The following is a 25627-nucleotide window of genomic DNA, read 5'->3' as shown; positions in this document are numbered from 1 at the left end:
ACCCAAACAAACAGAATGTAACTTTTGGATAAGCAGCAATTCAGCTGTATCACACTGGAGTTTCCCTTCGCAGTTTCCTTGTTCCATGGTGGCTACCTGAAGGCCAGTAACAGAATGGCCTGGTATATTGTGAGACCCTCTCCAAAACAGCTGCCATGCAGAACTTCTGTACCCAGAAAAGAAAAGAAAAAAAAATAAATATTGATCTGAGCTGCCATTTAGTGCATGAATTCTCAGCCACAGAGCCTATGGAGTAATAGTGAACACTATTGTGGCGCATGGGGCAGTTCAGTGGCAGAGCATATGCAGAAAGTCAAATGCCCAAAATTCCATCTCGTAAAGGACCCAGATATCCACATATACATTTTTTTTTAGGACACAGCTCAGTGATGGAGCAGCTGCTATACATGCAGATGGTCTCATGTTCAGCGCCTGGCATCTTCAGTGAAAAGGATCTGGTAACAGAGAATGGGAAAGAATTTTTTTTTCCTGCCTAGAGAGTCACTGCCAGTCATAGCAGATTGAGGATGGGGGAACTTCTGACTCTCCAGATGTTGTTGGGACTACAATGCCCATCAGACCCAGATAGCATGACCAATGGCCAGGGATGATGGGACTTGGAACCCAGAAACATCTGGAGGGCTGCAGGTTCCCTACTCCTGCAGTAAACAGTACTAAGCTGGGTTGACCAATAGCCTCTTTTCAATTACAATGACTAGCAAAGAAAGCGAGCCTGTGCAGGATTAAAGGAAGCTGCCTTATACTGAGCTGCACCATTGGTCACTCCATCTAGTCCAGTACTGTCTACACTGACTGGCAGCAGCTCTCTAGGGTTTCAGGCAGGGAGGTCTTTCCCAACCCTGGCTGGAGATTCCAGGAATTGAACCAGAGACCTTTTGCATGCAAAGCAGATGCTCTACCACTGAGCTGTGACCTTTCAGCTATACATTTCCTACATTACTGTGGGGAAAATGCAAATGGAGTAACTAATCCGGTGCCCACCAATGCTTTGGACTGCAATTCTGTCATGTGGGCCAAATCTGACCCTCATTTGGCTGGCAAGCTCTGTCCCACAAACAATGGGCACCTTCCTGCCCCACCCCCAACACCATATGTGATGTCAGGTGTGCGTCAGGTAGGCACTTGGCCGGATCATGTAGCTGGTTAACAGGATTGAACTCCCAAGCACATCAGCTGATGGATGAGGCATTCAATCCTGCTTGGGTTGGGTGCCCAAGAAAGTTCTCTGCAGGAAGTCTCTGGTGCACTGGGGCCCTGCAGAAAGCAATACTAAGCTCTCTCTTTTCATCAGCTGAAATGGGGGGAAAGATAAAGATCTGACCGACTGGACCAAAAAAATTCCCCCACCCATGGCCTAGGTGGGCACTCCAGCAAATGAACTCACCTTCCAGGACAGCCCAAGTGACTTCAGTGGTCAAGGGCCATGTACACACCACATATTCAAAGCACATTTTCCCTTACTCACAAGAACATAAGAAGAAAATGGCCAGCTAGTCCAGCATCCTGTTCTCACAGGGGCCAATCAGATGTCCCACAAACAGGACCTGAGCCCAACAGAACTCTCCTCTCCTGTGGTTTTCAGCAACTGGTGTTCAGAAGCAGACTGGAAGCAGCGCACAGTCAACTAGCAGAGATCTAAAGCCTAATCCTCTGTGAATTTGTCCAATCCTTTTTTTTAAAGCCAATCACATCAGTGGCCATATTGAGTTCCCACAATTAATCATGGGAACTGTAGCCTCTTAAGGGTTCTGGGAATTGTAGCTCCACTAAAGGTTAACTGTAACTCCCAGGATTCTTGGAGAGGAAAGTGCTTTAAGTATATGGTGTGTGCCCAGGTTTCTTGGGCGCATTCGCCTGCCTGGTGGTGCCAGCTGGGTCTCTCCACGCCCACCTCCGCATCCCTCCCATCCTCAGCTTGCTTTGCCTTCTCTCGCCAGCTCTGTATGTTATTATATATCTCGGGATGCACCAGCAAGTTAGCCATCCTCCCGCAGCTCTTGGCAGAGACCAGCAAAGGGAGAAGCCCTTTGGCCAGGCATTGCGGCAGCTGCTGAGATGAGGCTGGAGAGAGGGAGGGGTGGAAAGGCGAGGAGGGGGCACACTGCCTTGTAGCCTCCGCCCCTCCCTCCCTCTCTCTGCTGGCCCGGCCAAGAGCTGGAGGTGGTCCCCGAGACAGCAATATGTAAATCGCCCTGGTCCTGCCTCCGACTCCTGCCAGCTGCAATCATCTCCCTCTCGCTGGGCTGGCAGCGATGTCAGCCGCTGCAACTGGGAGAAGCAGCAGCAGCAGCAGCAGAGCCGGGGCTGGGATGCCGGCGGCGGCCACCCAGGCTGGGCTGGGGCCACTGGAGGGGAAGGCGGCGGCTGCCTGCAGAGCTGGTGAGTTGCTGCCCCCCAAGAATCTCGAGGAGGAAGCTCCTGCCCCTCCCTGGGGCGCTCTCCCTCCTTCTGTTATTTTCATGCTTGCTGGTTTGGTTTCAGGGCTGGGTGGAAAAGGATAAAAGCCCTTTCTAAAACTTGGATGGGAGAGTTAATCCTGCTGCTGCGGCTGCTGCTGCTGCTGCTGCTGCTGCTGCTGTTTCTCCCTGGCTCAGTACCACCACCACCTGCCCTCTTTAGGAGCCGCTTGAGTCTTGGATTCAGCCTGGAAGCTAAGGCTGTGGGTTCTGATCAGGAAACCAGGGAGGCTGCAAGACTGAGGGGCTGCCCTCTCAGCTTCAAGAACTTTGCCTTGGTTTTTGTTCTGAATTCGTGTGGGGTCCTGCCCGTCGCGTTTTCGTGGCTCCTTTGTGACCACGATCATCATCATCATCACATATTGTTATTATCGTTGCAACTGGAAAGGCTGTTGCTCAGGGTCAGAGCATCTGCTTTGCATGCAAAAGATTCTAAGTTCAACCCCTCTGTCACTCATAATGAGTGAGAAGGACCAATGGTCTGGCTCGATAGGACACAGCTTCCTATGTTCCTGTTCAGATCAATGAGGACTAGAATCTTACCTTCTCTTAATGGCATAGCTCAGTGGCAGAGCATCTGCTAGACATGCAGAAGGTCTGAGGTTCAATCCCTGGCATCTCTAGGTAGAGTTGGGAATGTCTCCTGCCTGAAACCCTGGAAATCCTCAGCCAGTCAGCAAAGACAATGCAGGGCACCATATACCAGTGTTCACCCTTTATAAGGCAGCTTCCCATGTGGAACCTGCAGAAGAACGTTTGCTCTTGTTCTGGGTGCCAGCCAGCCAACAAGGCCCCTTTTACACAATACTCCATTCCATCTCCAGTCCCAGTCTTTTACCCTAACAGACATTCAGGAAGACCAATGAGTATACTCAGTTCTCACTGATTTGTATAGAGGTGCTTTCTCCCTAAATATATTCTTTTGGGGGGGATATTCTTCTGCAAACCTTTGTGCTCTCTTCTGATGCTTCCCTCTTGTGTGTGGAAGGCTCCATGTGGATTGGTGGTGGCACTCAAACAAATGAGTTTGGTTTAATATGCATGGGATGCTAATTAGTGTTAGGATTGTGGTTATATGCAGCACTTTATGGGGTTCAAAGCACTTTTCACACATTATCCCAAGGCTCTAACCTGGTGGCAGTGAGGGGGCCATTCTCAGTGATAGTACACCACTTATGAAACTCCATCCCAGGTGAAATCAGAACATTTTAGGTATGTTCAAGCACGATTTGAAAACTCACCTTCTTTGTCCAGATTTGGGATCATGATTGGTGTAAATGTGGTATTTTCTGCAGCTATTGATGTAGATCCTGATCCTGAATAGGGTAACTGTGCCCCTGAAGGACCAGGTGCACAGCCTGGGAGCCATTTTGGACTCACAGCTGTCCATGGAGGCGCAGGTCAATTCTGTATCCAGGGCAGCTGTCTACCAACTCCACCTGGTATGCAGGCTGAGACCCTACCTGCCTGCGGACTGTCTCGCCAGAGTGGTGCATGCTCTAGTTATCTCCCGCTTGGACTACTGCAATGCACTCTACGTGGGGCTACCTTTGAAGGTGACTCGGAAACTACAACTAATCCAGAATGCGGCAGCTAGACTGGTGACTGGGGGCGGCCGCCGAGACCACATAACACCGGTCTTGAAAGACCTACATTGGCTCCCAGTACGTTTCCGAGCACAATTCAAAGTGCTGGTGTTGACCTTTAAAGCCCTAAACGGCCTCGGCCCAGTATACCTGAAGGAGCGTCTCCACCTCCATCGTTCTGCCCGGACGCTGAGGTCCAGTGCCGAGGGCCTTCTGGTGGTTCCCTCATTGCGAGAAGCAAAGCTACAGGGAACCAGGCAGAGGGCCTTCTCGGTCGTGGCGCCTGCCCTGTGGAACGCCCTCCCATCAGATGTCAAAGCAATAAATAACTACCTGACATTCAGAAGACATCTTAAGGCAGCCCTGTTCAGGGAAGTTTTTAATCTGTGATATTTTAGTGTATTTTTGGTTTTTATGGAAGCCACCCAGAGTGGCTGGGGAGACCCAGCCAGATGGGCGGGGTACAAATAATAAATTATTATTATTATTATTATTATTATTATTATTATATAGATCTTTTTAATCTTTGGGGTTATCACCAGATAAGTTCTACTCAGAGTAAACTCATCAAAATCAAGAGTAATTTAGTTCCATTAATTTCATTGGGTCTACACTCCTTGGATACAACCCTTTTTAAACAAACAATGAACCTGTTTTCATAATTACAACAACTCTGCAGGGTGGGCAATTATTCCCATAATGCAGCTTGAAGGGGAGGAGATGTGAAGGCGATGGAGAAAAATAAAAAAAGACCTTGCGTAAGTCCACCTCTGTCCGCATAACCTGCCTTTAAAGCACATCTCACCACAAAGAATCATGGGAATTGTGGTTCTGTGAGGGATGAACTACAAATCCCAGCACCCATAACAAACTACAGTTCCCAGGGGGTTGTCCCTCTGTAAGGGTGCTTTGAATGTTTGGTGTGTATGCTGTGAGCTAATGGCAGGGTTGCACTTTGGACCAGGGATTTACTGCTGTTACCACACCCGCTAATAGGTACAAATGACTGTATTCAACTAAGTTCTTCTCAGAACAGATCCAGTAAACCACATCTCATAGGCACTTACATCCCAGTGGGTTGTCTGAGTAAAACTTAGTTGGATACTACCCAAAGTTACTGTGCTGGAATATAAGCTCACTTAGGGTTGTAAATCAATTCAGGGTTGCAGGGGAGGGGGCATATATGTGGAAAAGGAACTATATACCAGAATCTTATCCTTTTAAGCACCATTTATAAGCCAGAAATGTGTAACAGACATGATGTATTGCTCTTACCTATGTCCTGCTTGTTTCAATGGGCTTGCAGAGAGGAGAGGTTCCCTGTATGAACAGCAGTTGCTTCTAGGATATTATCAATGGACAAATATTTCCGGTAGCTTTTCAAAGTCTCCTCCGTCCCCTCATTTTCTGGTCTCTTTTATGAGATAAGAATGTTTGTGGATCTGCCCTTTCAGAAAATTAAGTGGTTAAAAACGAGACTATTGATATTCACAGTTGTTTTATGTAGCCTCATTGATTTTGGGTAGCCTTGCCAAGCCAAAAAGTTGTTTGCTTTCTTACACAGGCAGTGAGTGGACCAGGACTGAATGGGATTTTAGAAAGCAAGGATACAATTGAGAGCATGGTCTTGTTCCATCTTCATGATGTCTTTGGAAATAATCTTTCTCTCTTTCTTTCTCATGGGCCAACCGCTTTGTAATTTGTCTGATTTTCAGTTCCTCTCCAAAAGGGTGGGTGTTGGCCCATCACTAACCATTAATCTGTTGATATTGATGGCAAGACTGAGTTGGTCATTGGACAAGAGGGACACTTGTCCTAAGAAAAGACACAAAGAGCTGGAGGGTGGTGGCAAAGATTTCTGGAAATTATTGTGCAGGGAAAGTTTTTAAGAAGAAAACTGGTGCAAAGACCATGATGTCCTTAGATGTATTCACACCCAGTTCTGTATGTCCTCTTCAGAACTGGCATAGCAGGTCCAACTTTCTCTTCATGTCGGAACATGAGTGGGGACTGGATACACTATTCCAGGTTTCCTGAACCTCGGCCCTCCAGATGTTTTGAGACTACAATTCCCATCATCCCTAACCACTGGTCCTGCTAGCTAGGGATCATGGGAGTTGTAGGCCAAAAAACTTCTGGAGGGCCAAGGTTGAGGAAGCTCTCACTATTACAATACTGATTGTCACATGGTCCCTACATAAATATGCTCTCTCTTCCTGGAACTGAGGGTTGATTTTTCAGGGATAGGGGATAGGGGAGTGCAGAGATTTTACTTTGACAAATTTAATGTTGTTTGCTGAAAGCGGGATGGAACACCCTTAAGTGGAACCACAATATAATCACATTCACCATCCGCTAAAACAAATTAGAAGACAAAATAAGTGGGACCTGAAACAAAATGTCTCACTGTGGAGAGATCCTGTCCAGGATTCTGACTAGCCAGCCTCGTCCTTTACCTGAATTACTCTGTCCATCCTCCTCAGTCAGCATTTCATACCTAGAAAACATTAAGCTGTTTTGTGGAGGGTTCCCCCTGTAGGCGTTGTTATTTTCCCCGCCTCTAGAGATTTTACTTCTGCAAATTTTTAGCATCCCTCAAAAAACCTGGTGAAACCTCATTTTATGTGTGGATGGTGCCAGTTGGCTACATAAGAATCCATACCCAGAGAATGATTTAATTTTTGTGACCTCAAGGGATTACATCCTGCTGGGAACAGGATCACACAGGCAATGCAGGATTAAATCCTCTCTTCCTGCCAATCAGTTGCTATCACCAGTGATGTCAGCTGATGGGCAGGTGGTCATAGTTTGGGGGGAAATGACCTGTCAGGCCCACAGAAGTCAGACGTTCCCCACCCCTGATCTTAGTGGTCAAGCTGGGGTATAAGGCTTTATTTACTTATTACTAAATATTCTGCCCTTCCTCCCAAAAAAGAGGTTAGGGCAGCCAGAGATAACAGATATTAAGTGTGGTTCAGAACAACTGAAGATTGGTCTTTTCACTGACAATGTGATGTTAATTCTTGGGAATATATCTGGGTGTAAGATTAGCTTGAATAAATAAAACAAAAATAATTTCACATGTTCAGCATGTCATTTGACTTGAGGCCACCATAACAATGTAAGGCTATCAAACTACCAGAACAGGTTGCCCTGAAAAACTCTGGAATCTTTCCTTTGTGTGGAGATGGGTTCATATTCCAGGATATATGAACCCTGAGTCAATTACATCCGGTGCCCCTTGCCAGCTCTACCTGGGGGCTCTAAAGTATGAGGAGCACGATGTCAGTTTCCACCCCTTTTCATGAGGAAAGAACATCAAGTTGCATATCAAATAAAAGCCACTTTTTATAATTGGTTGAGGTGATGCCCAATGCCAGCATGATAGCAGCTAATCAGAAGTTAATGATTAAATGCAAACCTGCATCTGTTAGTCATAGAGCTAAACCTTCTGATATTGACACAAGTTCTCCTTACTATACCATCCAATAAAGATAACAGACGTGGAAAATGTTCTGCTAGATTGAACCTTGCAGAGATTACGCCGGGCCAAAGCCCTGCTCAACATTCAGCTGGGATTGAACTGGCAATAGAGTCACAGCGGGGTGGGTTAGACAATGGCTATGAAAACAAATGGGCTGAATTTCATCAGAGACTAGTCTACCTTTTGTTGAATTGCACTGTCTCAGCTCAAACATCAGTGAGTGCTGTCTATCTATTAGCTATTGTTAGGGATGTTAAGTTGGCAGAAGTGAGTCAGGAGCCCCTAGTTATCCAGTGGCTGTTTTCCCCACCACTTTTTTGCACTCTGCAATCAAATCCTTAATACTGTAATGTAAAGAAGGGTTTCTCAAATGCAGTCAACCTCTCCTCCTTTTTATGAAAAGTCCAGCATTATTATTTTTTAAGAAGTGTCTTCTACAAAGATCAAGGCCTTGGACTCCCTTCACAGCTTGGTGCTATAAGATGGCTTTTTGAGAGGATTAAACGGATTCATGGAAGAGGGTAAGTCTATCAAGGGTTAGTAGTCACAATGGCTAGCAGGCAACCTTCCATTAAACCACTGAGCCTAGGGCTTGCCGATCAGATAGTCGGCGGTTCGAATCCCCACAATGGGGTGAGCTCCCGTTGCTCAGTCCCTGCTCCTGCCAACCTAGCAGGTCGAAAGCACGTCAAAGTGCAAGTAGATAAATAGGTACCACTCTGGCGGAAAGGTAAACGGCGTTTCCATGCGCTGCTCTGGTTCGCCAGCTCCCTTGGCCAGTAAAGCAAGATGAGCGCCGCAACTCCAGAGTCAGCCACGACTGGACCTAACGGTCAGGGGTCCTTTACCTTAGGCTTTTAGATTCTGTGTTGTGAGTGGTGTAGGTACAATACAGCTACACAATGCATCCCCTGCAGATGATGTCCAAGCTACCCACGCTCATTCACCTTGAAAGAGGAAAGGATTGGAGCCCCTTCTCCTACAAGTACCTAAGGAGAGCCCTGCTGGATCTGGCCAGTGGCCCATTGAGTCTGTAACTGGGTCCTCACAGGTGTCTGGGGGAAGCTCACAAGCAGGACCTGAGCGCAACAACACGCTCCCCTCCTGCAGTTTCCAGCAACTGGTATTCAGAAGCGTATTGCGTCCGACAGTAGAGGCATGCAACAGCTTGTCAAAGCATGGAATGAACTGCAATTTCTGTGCCTGCCAGAACACTTGGGAATATAGGTAAACGTCTTACACCAAGTTGGGCTAATAGGTCCATCCAGCACAGTATACCACAAGTGTGGAACCTTTTTGGCTCCACAGGTCAGATCATCATCAGGATCTGCCTCACAGGCCAAGTTTGACAGGTGGGTAGGACTAACCACATGCCAGTAGCATGATGGCATTAAGACATCACATCCTGTTTGCCCCCCCCCCCCTTAACACCTGGTTGTCCCATCTTCCCTTCTAAGCTCAGTCTTGCTGTGATCTTAAAGATGGAGGGAAAGAGACTTCTAAGGGCTTTTGCAAGACTTGCAAAGGACTGTGGGGTTCTCCTCTCTCTCCATCCCCTTAAAAGGGAAAGCGGGGGGAGTTCTACACTGACCGGTGGTGGCTCTCCATGCTATAGCCCCATTTGAGTCCTGTTGCCAAACAAGTAGGGGCTAGGAGTCTCCAAGGAATGCTTGCCTGAGAGCAGAATCCACATACAAAGTCAAGACAGTCCAAGGTCAGGAAATTCACATGATCACAGAGCCAAGGGTCCAGTTCACAGGTCAGGGAATCCAGAGGGAGAGCAGGCAGCAGCAAAGTAAGGGACAAGAACTACAGCCATTATTTCCAGCATTTTACTGTTGTTGAGAGCTTGGCTTAAGAAGTTGGGAGGCAGCTGGTTCTCATTGGTGCCTTCTGCTCTGTGATCTAAAGCCGGTCAGGTGCAGGTGGAATCACTTGGCCTTCTCCCAGTTCAAGCTGCTGTTCAGCAGGTGAAGCTGCCCCCTGGCCCACAACACTCCAGGGTTTCAAACAGGGAGTCTTACCTAGTCCTACCTGGAGATGTCAGGGATTGAAACCAGGGCCTTCTGCATGTGAAGAAGATGCTCTGCCACTCTGTTACAGCCCTTCCCCACTAAGATGCCTGAACAAGCTTGACTACTGAGCATGCTAAATGACTGCCACACATCCCACCATGTGCTAGGAGGAGGAGAATGAAGCTGGCTAAAGGTTAGAAGCTTTAATTACATATTTTTAGTTGCCTTAAAAATTAAATTGCCCAGAGGCTTCAGGATGGGGCAGGCTATGTGCTGAAATGTATCCTTTGACCACATTGCCTCTACAGGAGTGTGTGTTCATCCCAAGGTGGCCTGAATTTTATACTACCTTCAACTCTAAAAACCAAGGTGTATATGTAAATAACAGTATTATTATTCTGCTTATGGTCTTTATGTTTGCTGCTCAGGGAACAGCTGTATTGCCAGAAAGTAGGAACAAGTAACAAGAGGAGGCCAAACCCTATCAAAGAAATAAAGAGGGAAGCTTAAAAAGATTTCTCTGTGGGAGGCTCCAGATTTCCTGATCTTGTTTCCAAAATTGCACCAATGCATTAGCAGTCTGCCTTTTGTCATTTCCAGGCATTGCAGCAGTTTTTCAGTTAGCATCTCCTTTTTTGCACATTATGGTTGGGCACAAGAAGGTAGGCATGTCTGATTAAATCACAGCATAAAATGCTATCAGGATGCAATCATACCAAGGTTATTTTTATACTTTTTTACAGGGTACATCAATAACCATAGACAGTTAGGCATTGGGGCTACAAAAGGTCTCCTACCTCCTGCTATAAATGAAAGGGGTGGAATGATGCAAACTGCACACCTGCCACTTAAATTTAGAAATCTTTCTAACTGGGGCAGAATGCAGGTGAGAGCAAACTCATGGGGCAGTAATAGATATAATGTGCTAAAGTTCCATCCAGGATAAAAGTTCCTATATAAATTGGAATGAATCTAGCTAGGTTAATACAATGCCATGGCATCCATTGATGGTTTTCTGGAGCTAAGTGTGAACAAACTATGTTCTGAATGAAGCAATATTTCTTTCCTATCTTTTTTTAAAAAATATTTTTTTCTTTCTCGACTCTCTAGCACTAATGAGGCAAAGGAGCAGATGTGGAAATTTGTGTCTTTAATCCATCCCACATGCTAAAAGGATGAAATCATGGGACTTAGTCTCTCCTGCCTGAAAGGTAAGAAGCCATGTGATGTCTCCTTTATCCTCACTCAGGGATGGGAAACCTGTGGCTCCCCAGATGTTGTTGGCCAGTGCTCAGTGAAGGTGGAAGTTGTAAACCATCAACATCTGGAGGGAACCAAGCTTCTCCACACTCTGCCTAAACCCACAACTCCATGGATCTATGGGGGGGGGGGGGCGTTGCTGTGCTCATGGGACCATGATTATTTTCAAAGGGTTTTTTTTTTTCCAGAAAGATGGAATAATATTCAGCAGCCTATAAACAGCTTGATGCTATCCACACCACATTTAAAGTTACACTTTTAGGACAGATCCACACCATACATTTAAAGCACGTCCAGCACACATTTAAGGCACAAGCATCCCGAAAAGACCCTTGAGAACTGTAGTTTCCTCCCAACAGACCTACAATTCCCAATGACCTTAATAAATGTCTGTTGCCAGGATTCTATGGAGGAAGTCAAATGTTTAAAATGTGCATTGGGTGTGCTCTGTATGGATCTGCCCTCGAAGTGTAACTGGTTTGAAAGAAATCCGAGGGGAAGTGTGAATTCTTATCACTTGGAACAACATACATTGTCATCCAAATACTACAAGTTTCCCACATGTGTATATGAAGCAGCCACCTTGCACTGACCATTAGTTCATCTCTAGCTCAGGATTGAGTCACTACTGAGATCTCTTCCAGGGTTTCAGGCAAGAGTCTTTCACAGCCCTATCTGGAGATGCCAGGGATTGAACCTGGAAGCTTTTGAACATAGATGTTCAGATCTTGCTGGACTACAACTCCTATCATCCCTGGCCATTGGCCCTGCTGGAGTCCAGCATCTTTTGGAGGACCATTCCTTGATCTAATGGATCAGGTCTCTAAAAGAGAAGGTTCTGAGTTGGACCAGACTTCCTTCCTGCCTCCCTTCTTCCCAGAAAACAGGCACGTGCCATCTCAGCAGCCTTGACTAAGGACAGGCAATCTGAGAAGAGAACTTTATGACTGCAATAACCCAGGACATTTGGAAGGAACTCCAGAAGCCGCCTACAGTGTATTCTGCCACCGCCACCCCATCTAGTTAAAACCAAACTTGGCAGGAGCCACTGGGCCCACTTACTCATCCGAGAAGCAAGGTGGAAGCGAACAATTGGCAGCAGTCAATTGCAGATGGGAGGGAAATAGGGCGGGGTGTGTGTGTCTGTGCACTACATGGGTTGTCCCAGTTTCGTTCCACTGGCCTGGATTTATGCTGCGGTGCAAAGGCAGGAGAGTAGCAAAATTCTGCTTTCTGTTTGGCTAATGCACACGCTACAGTCAGTAACCCCTAATTGCTACTTGCTAGTAGGGTTGTAAGAAGGCAGCGATTTCCATTCCAACCTGTCTTCATCACAAGCGGTGCTGCTTCTGTTCTGCTGCAGTTCCACATCCACCAAATTCAGAAGCTGTCCACCATATTATTTCCACAAGTCCCGTTAAAGGTAAAGGTAAAGGTACCCCTGCCCGTACGGGCCAGTCTTGACAGACTCTGGGGTTGTGCGCCCATCTCACTTAAGAGGCCAGGGGCCAGCGCTGTCCGGAGACACTTCCGGGTCACGTGGCCAGCGTGACATCGCTGCTCTGGCAAGTCCTAGGCGCTGAGGCTTTAACCCACAGCGCCACCTGCGTCCCATACATGTACAAGTCCCGTTACTTACATGTAAACAAATGGCACAGTTATTTCTGCACCATTCATTTCAATTTAAATGGGAATGAGGCCATAATCAATTTCATATCATTTGAAGGCAACGACAACAGCAAATACTGCAAGATTGGTTCCCATCACAGACATGGGACAAATAAGTAAACGTTGGCAATTTCTGCTTCTGTTTCCGATTTCCATGGCATTCCCTGGCATCCCTACTCACCAGACATGCACAGAGCACTATGCGTGCCCCATTTCAACAACCCTTGGGGGGGTCATAAAACCTGCTAAGGGTTGTCAGGATGAAGCCAGCTGTTATAGACGTTCTTCTATCCATGAAGATGCTCTCTGTCCCAAGCTGGGGAAAGCACCATTCTCACAAATCAGCCTTGGCTTTTATTTTATTTTCAGTGTGCTCTGTTCTCTCACTGGGTAATCGGGGCAAGTGCTAAATATTGCATCACCCATTAGCTTTTACTGCTGCTTGGCCCCGATGCCAGCATGGGCTGTCAGCTTTAATGCCAAGCCAAAGGCCTGAGCACCTGCTGCCTTTCCTTCCCCGGGGGGCTCCTCACACAGTGTGGGGCTGGGCCAGCTCCCTCAGGTAGCAGTGCTGGGGAGCGCATCTTGAAAGCAATCTCCCAGTGAGAAGGGGAGGGAAATGCACCCCCTCTGACACTTTGGAGCCATGGATTATTCATTCACTCTTTGGGCTGACATTCAGGTTAATAGGCTGTGGCTGCTCTGGCCCAGCTAGTCAAAGCCACAAATGGCCTGCAGGAACCCTTGTCCGCCCCAAGGGAATGCCACCTCTTTGGCAATTGCTCCTGTGCTTCCAAAAGCAGTGCAGCAGACAGGTGGCACTTCTGAAACTGTGAGCAGGCAGCAGCTGGGGAGAGCTACGCCAGTTGAATTTCAGACTAGCAGACCCTACACTCCATTTCCTATTTCCTGGTCCCTGAACCTGGTCAACTAACATTCCCATTTTGCACCTGGTTTTTCTTTTGCCTCTGAGGGGCATCTTCTGAAAATTAAAGCGAGTATAAGTTGCTGGGGATTTTGCTGTTCAGGGCTCGGCCACCTCCTCCAGGCCTTTGGTCCTAAATGCAGGGTGTGGCAGGTGCATTCTGATGCATCAGTGCATGTACTTGTAAATTTGTATGCATGAACACTAAGTGGTATGCAGCCTACCATTTCACACAAGGCATCTGCTGAGGTATATTCTGGACCCCTGCTAGCCAAAGAGCAAACAATTGGTTGCTTTTTAAAAGAGTTTAGGACAGGGCTATTGCAGATTAAACAAATGCAGCGTACAGTATATCATGCAGAGAGAAGCTGTTGCTCAGCCCAGCAAGGATGCTTCTGGCAAGACCCCAACCTATCCTCAACCAGCCCCCATCCGCTTGCCTTCTCACTTACAATCTTCCTGGGCTGCTGCCCCTCCTCCTTAGTCTCAGCGTTGCCCCTTGTACAACTCAGCAGGAAGGAGGAGGAGGAGGTTGAGGGTGGGGGCAAAACTAGAATGCGTTGGCTCTGCCTATCGTGGGTTTTGGCTCTCCCTACTGGTTGGGCAACCCAGCCCCTACTGGCACCACTGGTGATGTTCCCCCTCCTCCTTTACTCCCCATTTTTCTAAACCTGATCACGTCGCTTGCCCTTTTCTGCCCTTTTTGCACTTTTGCATCTCCTGGGAAGGAAAGACGTGAAAGGCCCAGCGAGAGATACAGAGATGCCGTTTTGCAGCAGCAGCAGCTGCAGCTGATGTTACGAAGGTCTCATAAAAGCCACTTCCACAGAAGACCCCCTGGGAACCAGGCAGAAGCCTCCACACAATTCTTTGCAAGGAAACGGTGGGGGCGAGGGCGTCAGAAGTGTACTGGATATAAATAATATATGTTCAAATGCTTCCCTTGTGTCAGACACAGTGCCTTGGATATATGGCTCACACAAGGCCTCATCATCTCTTCCCAGCTCATGAGCCAAAGTTTTCAGCTGCTTCAGTGAATTCCCAAATGCCCTCCTTGAAATGCTCCTTTCCACCCCCGTGGAATGTTCACAGTCACTTTCAAGTGACGCCACATGGGTCACTTGAAAAAAGACCTTAGATATAACCCCCCCACACACACACATACCTGTCCTCTTTATTTCTACCATTTCACCTCTGTCTTTCCTTCAGGTAGGTCTGGGGCAGCACACATGGATCCTCTTTTATCCTCACTGCAACCCTGTGAGGCGGGTTACACTGAAAGAGTAGGACTGACCCAAGATTTGATGTTGTTTAGTCGTTTAGTTGTGTCCGACTCTTCGTGACCCCATGGACCAGAGCACACCAGGCACTTCTGTCCTCCACTGCCTCCCGCAGTTTGATCAAACTCATGCTGGTAGCTTCGAGAACACTATCCAACCATCTCGTCCTCTGTTGTCCCCTTCTCCTTGTGCCCTCCATCTTTCCCAACATCAGGGGCTTTTCCAGGGAGTCTTCTCTTCTCATGAGGTGGCCAAAGTATTGGAGCCTCAGCTTGGAGACCCAAGATTAGCTGATGGGAAAATATGACCAGGTGGAGATTTGAACCTGAGTTCCCTCCCCGCGCCATATAACCCCTTCAAAAATCTTTGCTCTACTTTAGTTCTTAGTGTGGACTCCATACAGCAAGGCTGAATTAGGGTAAGTTCATAAGAATTATGAGGGAGAAAGGCCCACAGTTTCAATTTCATTCAGCCATCTCTCTTTCTCTCTGTGTGTGCTATCCCAGAGACTGCTAATGTGGCATCCTGGGTGCACAGAATCCCACCCCCACTTTAAAAAGCCATGGATTCCCCTAAAGAATCCTGGGAACTGCAGTTTGTTACAAAAAGTACTTCTGTCTTATCAGGATTCAGTTTGTTACATGAGGTGGTCATCTGGGGATTTGGTGTGGGGACGGTTAAATTCACCAATATGTGGAGGCGACACCCAACTCCATTAGTGTGGTGGCAAGTTCTGAAGTGCAGCCATTCTCCTGAACAGTTGTGGCTCTCCAAAGATTATACAAGAACCTTATACAATAGTGATAATTAGGAATGCATGGCAATGATCAATGCAGATCTCTGTGTGTTGCCTTTCCGCTATATCCATGCTTCTCAAGCTATTTGAAGCGTTGGACCAGCAATTCCTACCCTCCCCGCCCCCAGTGTGCCAGGAACTGTTACCATAGTTGGCCCTGAAGGGTACCACTCAACCTGGGCTGTGGTGGAGTTGTTGGGGAGTAACAATTGATGGCTCATGGACTTGTACTGGTCCATGGACCATGACTTTGAGTAGCACCGAGCTAAATCTCCTATATTCTGAGCATGTTCATGGGCAAATGATTTGGAGTGTTTCACTATCATCTTAAGTTGTGTCTTGAGTTGTGTTTGCCATGAAGTTCCACTGCATGTGACAGAACTTGCGCACCATTCTCTTAAAACAGAAGCACCTCGTGTTTTCAGTGTTCCTAAATGCTTAGCTTTGGAGCCTACAGAACAATTCCTCCTTGCTGTTTCTCCCATGCTCCTTCTCCAGAGTGGCTCTAGGAGCCAATCCTCTGTGGCTGGTTCACCTCCTTTCACTCTGATTGGCTCCAGTCAGCACAAAGGTTGAGAAACCTTCCTCTCATTGACTTCCATGCTGAATGGGTGGCTCTAGGATGCTGTAGACAGGGACCCTACTAGTATCCTGCTGCAGAAATAGTAATGGTCCTGCAGCTCTGGACCACTGCACTACTGCTCAGCTTTCTTTCTCTTTCCTCAATCTCTTGTTTCTATCATCCAAACCTGGAAAAAACAACAACACCCAGTTAATATTCTTAGCAGGTCTCTGCTGTCAGTTTTGGACTGGACGAGGGCAAGCAAACTGAAGCTTACTCCAGAGGATAAGTTGGCTAAGGGATCTGACGTTTCGGGGATGCCAGCCTGTTCCGGATGGGGCTGTGCTTCCTCCTGAAACAGCAGCCTCACAGCCTTGAGAAGAAGACGCTGAGCTCCACATGGCTGGGGCCAAGCCCTTTATGAATAGCAATGCACTCCCATCTGGAAATGCATTTGTAAATCGCAACTCTCTTGGTGATGAGCTGCAGCCCTTAATGCAGGTCCATCCAGCAGCTGGGCCGAGAGGCCCTTATTGATTCCCAAAGAGCGAGGCCTGTTCCATCATCATTAATAACAGATGAGTCGAGCGGCTTTGCATGCAAAGCCCTACTGAGCCTGTTTCACCTAAATGCCGTTGAATGGCAAGCAGGGAGGGAGGAGAGGTGAGAAGGAAGGCTTTGGCTAGACTAGAGGCAGCCTAGCATGAGCGCCATTGAGATGGATGGGGCTGGAGCAAAAAGCACATCCACTGCTTTCATGCAGATCCCATTCATTACTTGGTTGGCATTCCCATGGGCAGCCAGCGTAGAGAGTGGTTAATGGACATAAGAACTTAACAGCCCTGCTGGATCAGGTGAAGGGTCCATCTACTCCAGCATCCTGTTCTCAGCAGCCAACCAGATGCCTCTTCTGGGAAGTCTGTGAGCAGCGCATGAGGGCAACTGCGCTTTCCCCACCTGCAGTTCACAGCAAGTGCTATGCAGGGACACCCTGACTTAGACAGTGGAGGAAGAGCACAGCCATTGTGATTAGTAGCTACTGATATCCTTTGCCTCCATCTTTTACAGCCATTCAGGTTGGTGGCCATCACAGTTTCTTGTGCAACTGAGTTCCATAGTTTAACTATGTGCTGCTCTGCGAATAAGTGCTTTATTTTGGCCCTCTTGAATCTTCCAGCATTCGGCTTTATTGGCTGGTCCAGAGTTCTAGTAAAGTGGTACCTCAGGTTAAGTACTTAATTCGTTCCGGAGGTCCGTTCTTAACCTGAAACTGTTCTTAACCTGAAGCACCACTTTAGCTAATGGGGCCTCCTGCTGCTGCCGCGCCACCGGAGCACGATTTCTGTTCTTATCCTGAAGCAAAGTTCTTAACCTGAAGCACTATTTCTGGTTTAGCGGAGTCTGTAACCTGAAACGTATGTAACCTGAAGCGTATGTAACCCGAGATACCACTGTATTATGAGAGGGTTCTTTCCCCAATCTGCTTTCTATACGCCATGCATAATTTTAGACACATTTGCTTCGGAATAAGTAAGTCCTGGGACTTGGATGGCGCTGTGGGTTAAACCACAGAGCCTAGGACTTGCCGATCAGAAGGTCAGCGGTTCGAATCCCCACGACGGGGTGAGCTGCTGCTGCTCGGTCCCTGCTCCTGCCAACCTAGCAGTTTGAAAGCACGTCAAAGTGCAAGTAGATAAATAGGTACCGCTCCGGCGCGAAGGTAAATGGCGTTTCCATGCGCTGCTCTAGTTCACCAGAAGTGGCTTAGTCATGCTGGCCACATGACCCGGAAGCTGTACACTGGCGAGATGAGCACCGCAACCCCAGAGTCGGTCACGACTGGACCTAATGGTCAGGGGTCCCTTTACCTTTTAAGTAAGTCCTATACTGAGCCTTGTGGGACTGTCTTCTAAGTAGGCCTGCGCAGGAACGAACTCCTGCAGATCTTGAAGCATCTGGAGAAAGGGAAGACTGCCTTAAGGAAACCCACAGGCCCAAACCCCTGGCACCAACCCACTTTTACTTTTAATTATTATTAAATGCTTTTAATTCTTTTAAACTGTTTTTACTGATAGTTTTAATGTTCCTTGTGAATCAGAGGTTTTATTACAATCGATCTGTACATAAATCTTGTTAAATAAATAAAATAAAACTTAGCCAAATCATACACAGGCATTGAAAGCAGGATTGTGTATGTATAATCACCCCGATACCCTCATGAGCACAAATCGTCACGAATGTCTGCTTTGCTGGCAGATTACAGCATGCATCCCATATGTGTCTCTCCAATTCCCACCAGAGGGCGACCTTGCAACATTTTTGGCTGCAAACTTTGCTAGTTTTAGGCAATTTGGTAGGGAAGGGGTCTGAGAAGGAAGGAAAGCACCAGTTTATCAGTCTTCTCTTCTTCTTCTTTGGAGGGCAGCTTCTTCTTCGGAAGCGTCATTTGTATTCAGCGCCGCACAACAAACTAAATATAACCCAGGATCTTCTTTACCATGGTGATGGCACTGTGTCAGTTGACGGCAAACCTGGTGTATCGAAGCATGCTTTCACCATATGGCCCATCATTAGAAGGGCGAGGGAGGTGATCAGTCTTGAAGCATTAGGGAACAGAAGACCTGCCAGCATCCTCAGGAACAGAACACATTCAGCTACAGCTGCAGAGGGGCAGATCTGACCTGACACACCAACAATGGATGCATACTGTGGTGACAGTCAGTGCTGGATTAATCAATAGGCAAACTAAATATATGCTTATAGAGCACAAGCAAAAGCAGGGGCACAAAAAAGAGGTTTCTAAAATATTACCTTTGAGTTCAACAAGCCTTGAAATAGTCATCAGGAGAACAATCAGATACTGTATTTGTTAGACTTCCTTACACTGCACCCCACACTATTTCCCCCATTTTCCTCTTCTACTTTCATTACTTACCCCCACCTAAACCAGGGGGTGTTCTACCAAGGTAGATCAAAATAATGCAAGGGAACCTGATCCTGTCACATGCTGCACATGACATACATGCATGTACATTTCAGGACGCACGTAAATTCTAGGTGTATACAAGCATAGCAAATAATACTAAAAGTTTGGTATTGTTTTTATTTTGGATTACATTTAAAGGGCACCATCGTATTTCCAGTGCTTAGGGCCTCCAAAGGTCTTAATCTGGCCCTGAAAAGCAAAATTAAACAACCATATAACCAGGGCTGGCCTTAATAGGAAGCTGCTTTATTCTGAGTCAGACCATTGGTCCATCCTACTCAGTACTGTCTACATTGACTGGCAGTGGACATCCAGGGTTTCAGACAGAATCTTTCCCCAGCTCTCCCTGGAGACACCAGGGATTGAACCTGGGACCTTCTGCATGCAAAGTCAGATCCATGCCATACATTGAAAGCTCATTTATAATGCTTTAAAAGTCACAGCTTCCACCCAAATATCCCCTCTCAGAGCTTCAGCTCCTAGCACCTTTACCAAACTACAGTTCCCAGGATTCTTTGCGGTGGGGAGGCCATATGTCTTTAAATGTGGTTTAAATGTATGGAGTGGGTGTGTTCCTATACGGCTGGAAAGTGCAAGCTTTGGAAGTAAATGTTTCCTAAAATCTTTATCGGGGTCTGCCACCAAGGGCTCAGGTGTACTGTTTTAACGTGTAGGGTCAGCGCTTCCTGTCTCTTCATTAATTGCCTACTATCTGTATGACGTTCTCTGCCTTCCCACATTTTCTCATACCCCTCTCCTTTCAAGAGTATCCCTCGTATGAGGAAATCCAGACTGAAGGAGTGGAAAGTGTGGGAAGGCAATGTCACATAGCCAACAGAGAATTAACAGAGGTGCGGGAAGCTTATTATCCACTTACTTACTTCTTTCAGTTGGTAAGACAGCTATGGTCATTCCTGGAATGGGATAGCTTGACCACAATTGCCCATGCATTGGTAACCTCATGGCTGGATTACTGCAATGCGCTCTGTGTGGGGCTACCCTTGGAGTTGGTCCAGAGGCTGCAGCTGGTAGCAAATGCAGTGGCTAGGCTGCTTGGATTACTGCAATGCACTCTACGTGGGGCTACCTTTGAAGGTGACTCGGAAACTACAACTAATCCAGAATGCGGCGGCTAGACTGGTGACTGGGAGCGGCCGCCGAGACCATATAACACCGGTCTTGAAAGACCTACACTGGCTCCCAGTATGTTTCCGAGCACAATTCAAAGTGTTGGTGCTGACCTTTAAAGCCCTAAACGGCCTCGGTCCAGTATACCTGAAGGAGCGTCTCCACCCCCATCATTCTGCCCAGACGCTGAGGTCCAGCGCCGAGGGCCTTCTGGCGGTTCCCTCATTGCGAGAAGCAAAGCTACAGGGAACCAGGCAGAGGGCCTTCTCGGTAGTGGCCCCCGCACTGTGGAACGCCCTTCCAGCAGATGTCAAAGCGATAAACAACTACCTGACATTCAGAAGACATCTTAAGGCAGCCCTGTTCAGGGAAGTTTTTAATCTGTGATATTTTAGTGTATTTTTGGTTTTTATGGAAGCCGCCCAGAGTGGCTGGGGAGGCCCAGCCAGATGGGCGGGGTATAAATAATAAATTATTATTATTATTATTATTATTATTATTATTATTATTATTATTGGGGCAAATTACTTCCAGCATATAACACCCTGTTTGTGGAATTTGCACTGCCAATCTGCCTATCCCATATACGCCCAGTAGATCACAGTTGCCTGTGGGAGTTTCTCTTGCAAGTTCCCACAATATCAGAAGCCTGCTTTGCACTAACTCGCAGCAGGGTTTTTCGTGTGGCTGCCCCATTCTGCAGAATAGCGTTCCTGTCGAAATACAACAGTCACGCACTATCTGAGAAGGGCCAACTCCTCTCTGTGACATAAAACACACACGCCCAACTTCCTCTGAGGAACAATGAACGTCAGAGGTTGCCACCTCTGAGAGAAAGGTAAATTCTCTCTCTCCCTCCCTCCCTCTCTCTCTTTCTCTCCCTCTTGTTCCCTCAGGCTTTAAAACACACGTCAACAGAGGTGGTGGCGGCGGCGGCAGCGGGGACATTCCTGTCATGGCTGACAAGCGCCTGAAAGTCCCAGACATTATTATCACGCCTCCTACCCCCACGGGGAAGGCGCTGTCGAGAGACACCAGGCAGGAAGGTGAAGACTCTCCGCACAACTGCTGAGCCAGATGGTCTGGGATTTGGTCGCCCGCGGTGGGGCCAGAGGGACCTGGAATGTGAAGATGCCACTAAAGAGCCCGGTGCTGTGAACAGCTTGCTCAGGAACTCATCTGTGCCTCTGGGTTTCCCTAAGCCATCCTCCATTTCCCTTTCCTCCTTCCTTTGCCTGGGTTTATGAAAAAATTATGAATGGATCTACATATACCTCACTGTTGGGACCATTGCACTGTTAAAAACTGGCAGCCGGCGAGGAGGGCCTGTTGAGAAATGAGCTGGGCCAATGGCATCTGGAGAAGAAGAGCTGCTCCAATGGATGGGGTTGGAGAGCTGGAAGGAGAGGAAAGGTCTTGCAGGTGGTGGCCCCCTGCCTCCAAAGTCCCTGCTTGTATCAAGCCTTTCCTTAGTGGTATCAGTCAGTCCAGCCAAATTACCGCAAGCCTGCCTTGGTCTAGAGCCCTGGTTGATTTGAGTGTAGCAAGATCACCAGTCCCTTTCTGTTGTGGAATGGGTAGGCCATAGCTCAGTGGTAGAGCATTTGTCTTGCATGCAGAAGGTTCCTAGTCTGACACACACACACACCCCAGGTATCTCCAGGTATGGCTGAGAGAGAACCCTGCCTGAAGTGCTGGAGAGCCTCTGCCAGTCAGTGCAGACAATATTGAGCCAGATGGGCCAGTGGTCTGAATCCATATAAGGCATCTTCTTGTGTGGTTGAGCTCCTCTGTGCCACCAATAATACATTGGGAAATGTGCTTCAACAGGACCTGGCACTTTGGTGTGTGAGGAGAAGGGGGAGTAGTGTTTCTCCACTAGGAGTATAGAAGCCCTAAGATCGGCACTGGCAGTGACATAATAGCAAGAAGAACTGGCAGCATCTTACCATCCCATTTGTAAGGGACCAATACAATAATATTTGTGGCCACCATTTTGTTGTTTCTCTTCACACATGAAATTCCACAAGAGTGAGGAAAGTGGGAATACTACATTCCCTAAGGCAGGGGTAGTCAACATGGTGCCCTCCCAATGTTGTTGATCTCCAGCTCACATCAGCCCCAATCAGCATGGCCAATGGTCAGGGATGATGGGAGTCGTAGTCCAACATAATATGGGAGGGGACCGCATTGGCTGACCCTGCCTCAAGGGAAGATTGAATCCTTCTTGTTAGAGCTTTATTTAAGCTAGTGTTTTTTTAATGTTTTAAAAAGGCCACAAAATGGTTCAGGCATAGCTGGGAGAACTGTTCTTCACTAGCAGGGAATTGCTCTCCACTAGCAATGTTACTGGCACTAGCCAATAGGATTCTGCGACCACAGCCTACAGCATGCAGACAGTAACAATGGACACACTCATGGGGGTGGCGAGATAATCCCATTTTCCCAGCCACAAAATATTTCTGTTTTCAGTGCTGAGGAAATGTGATCTTCCCCACAATTGAATACCATTGTTTTACAGAAGCCTTGTGGGATGTTGTGCACCACGGATGTCTGAAAACAATTGTGGATTTATTGCATGGGGATAATGGTTGTCTGTAATACACCGGTTCTGAGAGATCTGCACTGGCTCCCAGTACGTTTCCGAGCACGATTCAAAGTGTTGGTGCTGACCTTTAAAGCCCTAAACGACCTCGGTCCTGTATACCTGAAGGAGCATCTCCACCCCCATCGTTCAGCCCGGACACTGAGATCCAGCGCCGAGGGCCTTCTGGCGGTTCCCTCATTGCGAGAAGTGAGGCTACAGGGAACCAGACAGAGGGCCTTCTCGGTAGTGGCGCCCGCCCTGTGGAACGCCCTCCCATCAGATGTCAAAGAGATAAAGAATTACCTGACATTCAGAAGACATCTTAAGGCAGCCCTGTTCAGGGAAGTTTTTAATATGTAATGCTGTACTGTTTTTAACACTGATTGGGAGCCGCCCAGGGTGGCTGGGGAGGCTCAGCCAGATGGGCGGGGTATAAATAATAAATTATTATTATTATTATTATTATTATTAATATGAGCTGAAAAAGAGAGTACATCAGTGTTTGAGTCAATTAAGACTGACTTTATTTGATCAGTTTTTAATATGACTCATCCGTCCTTTCCCACAACCAAATCTTTAGGTTCAATATCAGGGAATCTCAAATAGCCATACAGATTTTGACTTGACTTCAGAAGCATCAAAATCTTCTCATCCATGCAGCAAATTAAACCCAATCAACCTCTGTACGCAATTGCAGAGCGCCTAGGATTCTTGCAGGCACTTCTTATTAAATATTATTGTATTATTAGAGATGGAATGATTGTTGGAATGAGCATCAGATTATTGCATACCTAGATTGCTATCAGCTATGTAAGAAAATTGGATGTCATTTCCTGCCTTCCCCTTTTTTATAATATTTGAGAACCATACATTTAATTTCTAACATTATTTTTTAGAGGGATGCAAACATCTGAGTTTGGTGCAAGAATATTTTGTTTCAGCCTTAGCATGGATTCTAGACTTTGTGAGCTGGCATGGATGTTTGCTTCAAAAAATAAAATAAAAATGTTTTCCAAGTCTCTGGGAGGGGAGGGATATTTATAAAGCATCATGGTTTTATTACACATAAAAATCTCCCACTTGGTTTTATGGACTGGTTGTCAATTCTTTTCAGATCAGGGTACATTAAACAAGAACAGTGTCTGGGAACTATTATCCTTCCTAGAGATCTGGCTAATCAGACCTGGATCCAGTGACAAAAAGGAGCCTTTCTGGGTGATTATGTGGTATTTTGCTATGTCAGGGATTAGTTAGCTGTGATTCCTGCATTGCAGGGGTTGGGCTAGATGATCCTTCTAACTCTGCAATTCTATTATTCTAATTAAGAAGCAGCACATCACTAATCCCACAAACATAATGAATGGGGAGCAATAAAACAAACAGACCCCAAACTGAGAATCATCCTCTGGCTTGAATGGTCTTGGGAGGAGAGGATGATGGCTCCCCTCCCCCGCACGCGTTGCCTCTTCTTTGCCCCATTGCATTAATAATAGAAAGTTAATGTTGCATCTCAGCAGTCATGTTCTTGGGGCGCATTCTGTAATCCAGCTAGGAACCCCATCAAGGAAAAGGAAGGAAGTGTCTAGCCACTGCTTAATTCCCCACTCTCCAAATTATCTGACTTCCTCTAGCATGAACAAATTTAAACGCCTCATTATTACCTCAAAAGTGGGAGGAGCAACACATGTGAATTGCCCCTTTGTCCAGTACACTTGGCTACACCTAGACATGCACCCGCCTCTGTTTTCCATCCAGTCAAGCAAAAACATGTACGGGGAATGTGTGAAGCTGTTGAAGGGTGTGGCCTGGGGAGAATCCTGAGGGCCAGATAGGTCTGGAGGGCCACATTCAGACACTGGGCCTGATATTCCTCATCCTTTATTTACTCTGTTAAAGGTTCTTTGTAATCCACTGAGATGAGAGACACTGTCCAAAATCCAGCACTGTTGGGATACGGCTATAATTGTTCCAATAACAACACATAGCTGTGATCAAAGCAAGTGATTTGTTCGAAAGTGAACGTGCTGCTGTTGCTAAGAGACCTCAAAGGCAGTTCAATTTCCTTCCACCACCCAGGTCCCTATTTCCTCCTCCCCTCCCCCCCCCCCGGAAATAGAACAATATTTTAATTTGTCTGAATCTGCTCCCCCTTGAGGGATCAACCATCTTGCACAAATCCACAGACAGCCTTCTTGCCAGAGCATTTGTGCTTATCTTAAAACACAACACCACAAGAAGAAGAAAAAATCTGTGCTGCAAATTCTCTGGCGTCCTCAGCTTCCTTTTCAGCTACTTTGGAATAAAATTGCCTTTCTTATTTCTCAGCAACACAGGCTGAGAAAAGCACTAATTAGGCTTTGTGAAGGAGGAAGGTGGACTCTAGGGCCCTGTCAGAGTCCTCATGCCTTTCCCAAAGCCCTGCTTACCTGGCTTTGGGAAGGCATCACAAGGGTTGTGGGGCGGGGGCATCAGAGGTTTCTGAGGGCAGCCAAAAAAGGCCTTGAGGACTGGATGAGGCCCCCAGGCTATGTGTTGGACTGCCCTGGCCTAAACTGCAACTTCCTACAACTATGGCTGCATAATTTGCACTTTCCAAAACAATATATGAATCGAAGCACAGCCGTCCTCCAAAATCCACACTTCTCTGGATTTTGCAATGCACATCCAAGTAAAGCATATATGTACATAAGCAAAGTGTGCACTGGTGAAAGCAATATACAAAAATGCATTACATTAGGAGACATGTAAATATTAGGGAATGTGTGCTCTGCAAAGAGGTGTATATTAAGCATCATTACATTCAGAAATGTGAATATGAGGAGAAAGTCACCCAGAAACGGTGGTGAATTTTCATGAGGACCTCTAAAAAAATA

General features: G+C 47.0%; 1 long non-coding RNA gene across 1 annotated transcript; it reads left to right on the top strand.

Moving 5' to 3' along the window:
- The first annotated feature begins 2003 nt into the window (after nucleotides 1–2003).
- Nucleotides 2004–22764, top strand: LOC307223133. Its single transcript, XR_013841974.1, has 3 exons — nucleotides 2004–2400; nucleotides 10673–10773; nucleotides 21064–22764. It is a non-coding gene; the product is annotated as an uncharacterized lncRNA (long non-coding RNA).
- Nucleotides 22765–25627: the final 2863 nt, after the last annotated feature.

The sequence above is a fragment of the Podarcis cretensis genome, assembly GCF_951804945.1.
Source record: "Podarcis cretensis genome assembly, chromosome: 8".
Lineage (NCBI taxonomy): Eukaryota > Metazoa > Chordata > Lepidosauria > Squamata > Lacertidae > Podarcis > Podarcis cretensis.
Note: the sequence above shows the minus strand (reverse complement) of the source record. Positions and strands in the feature narration are given on the sequence as shown.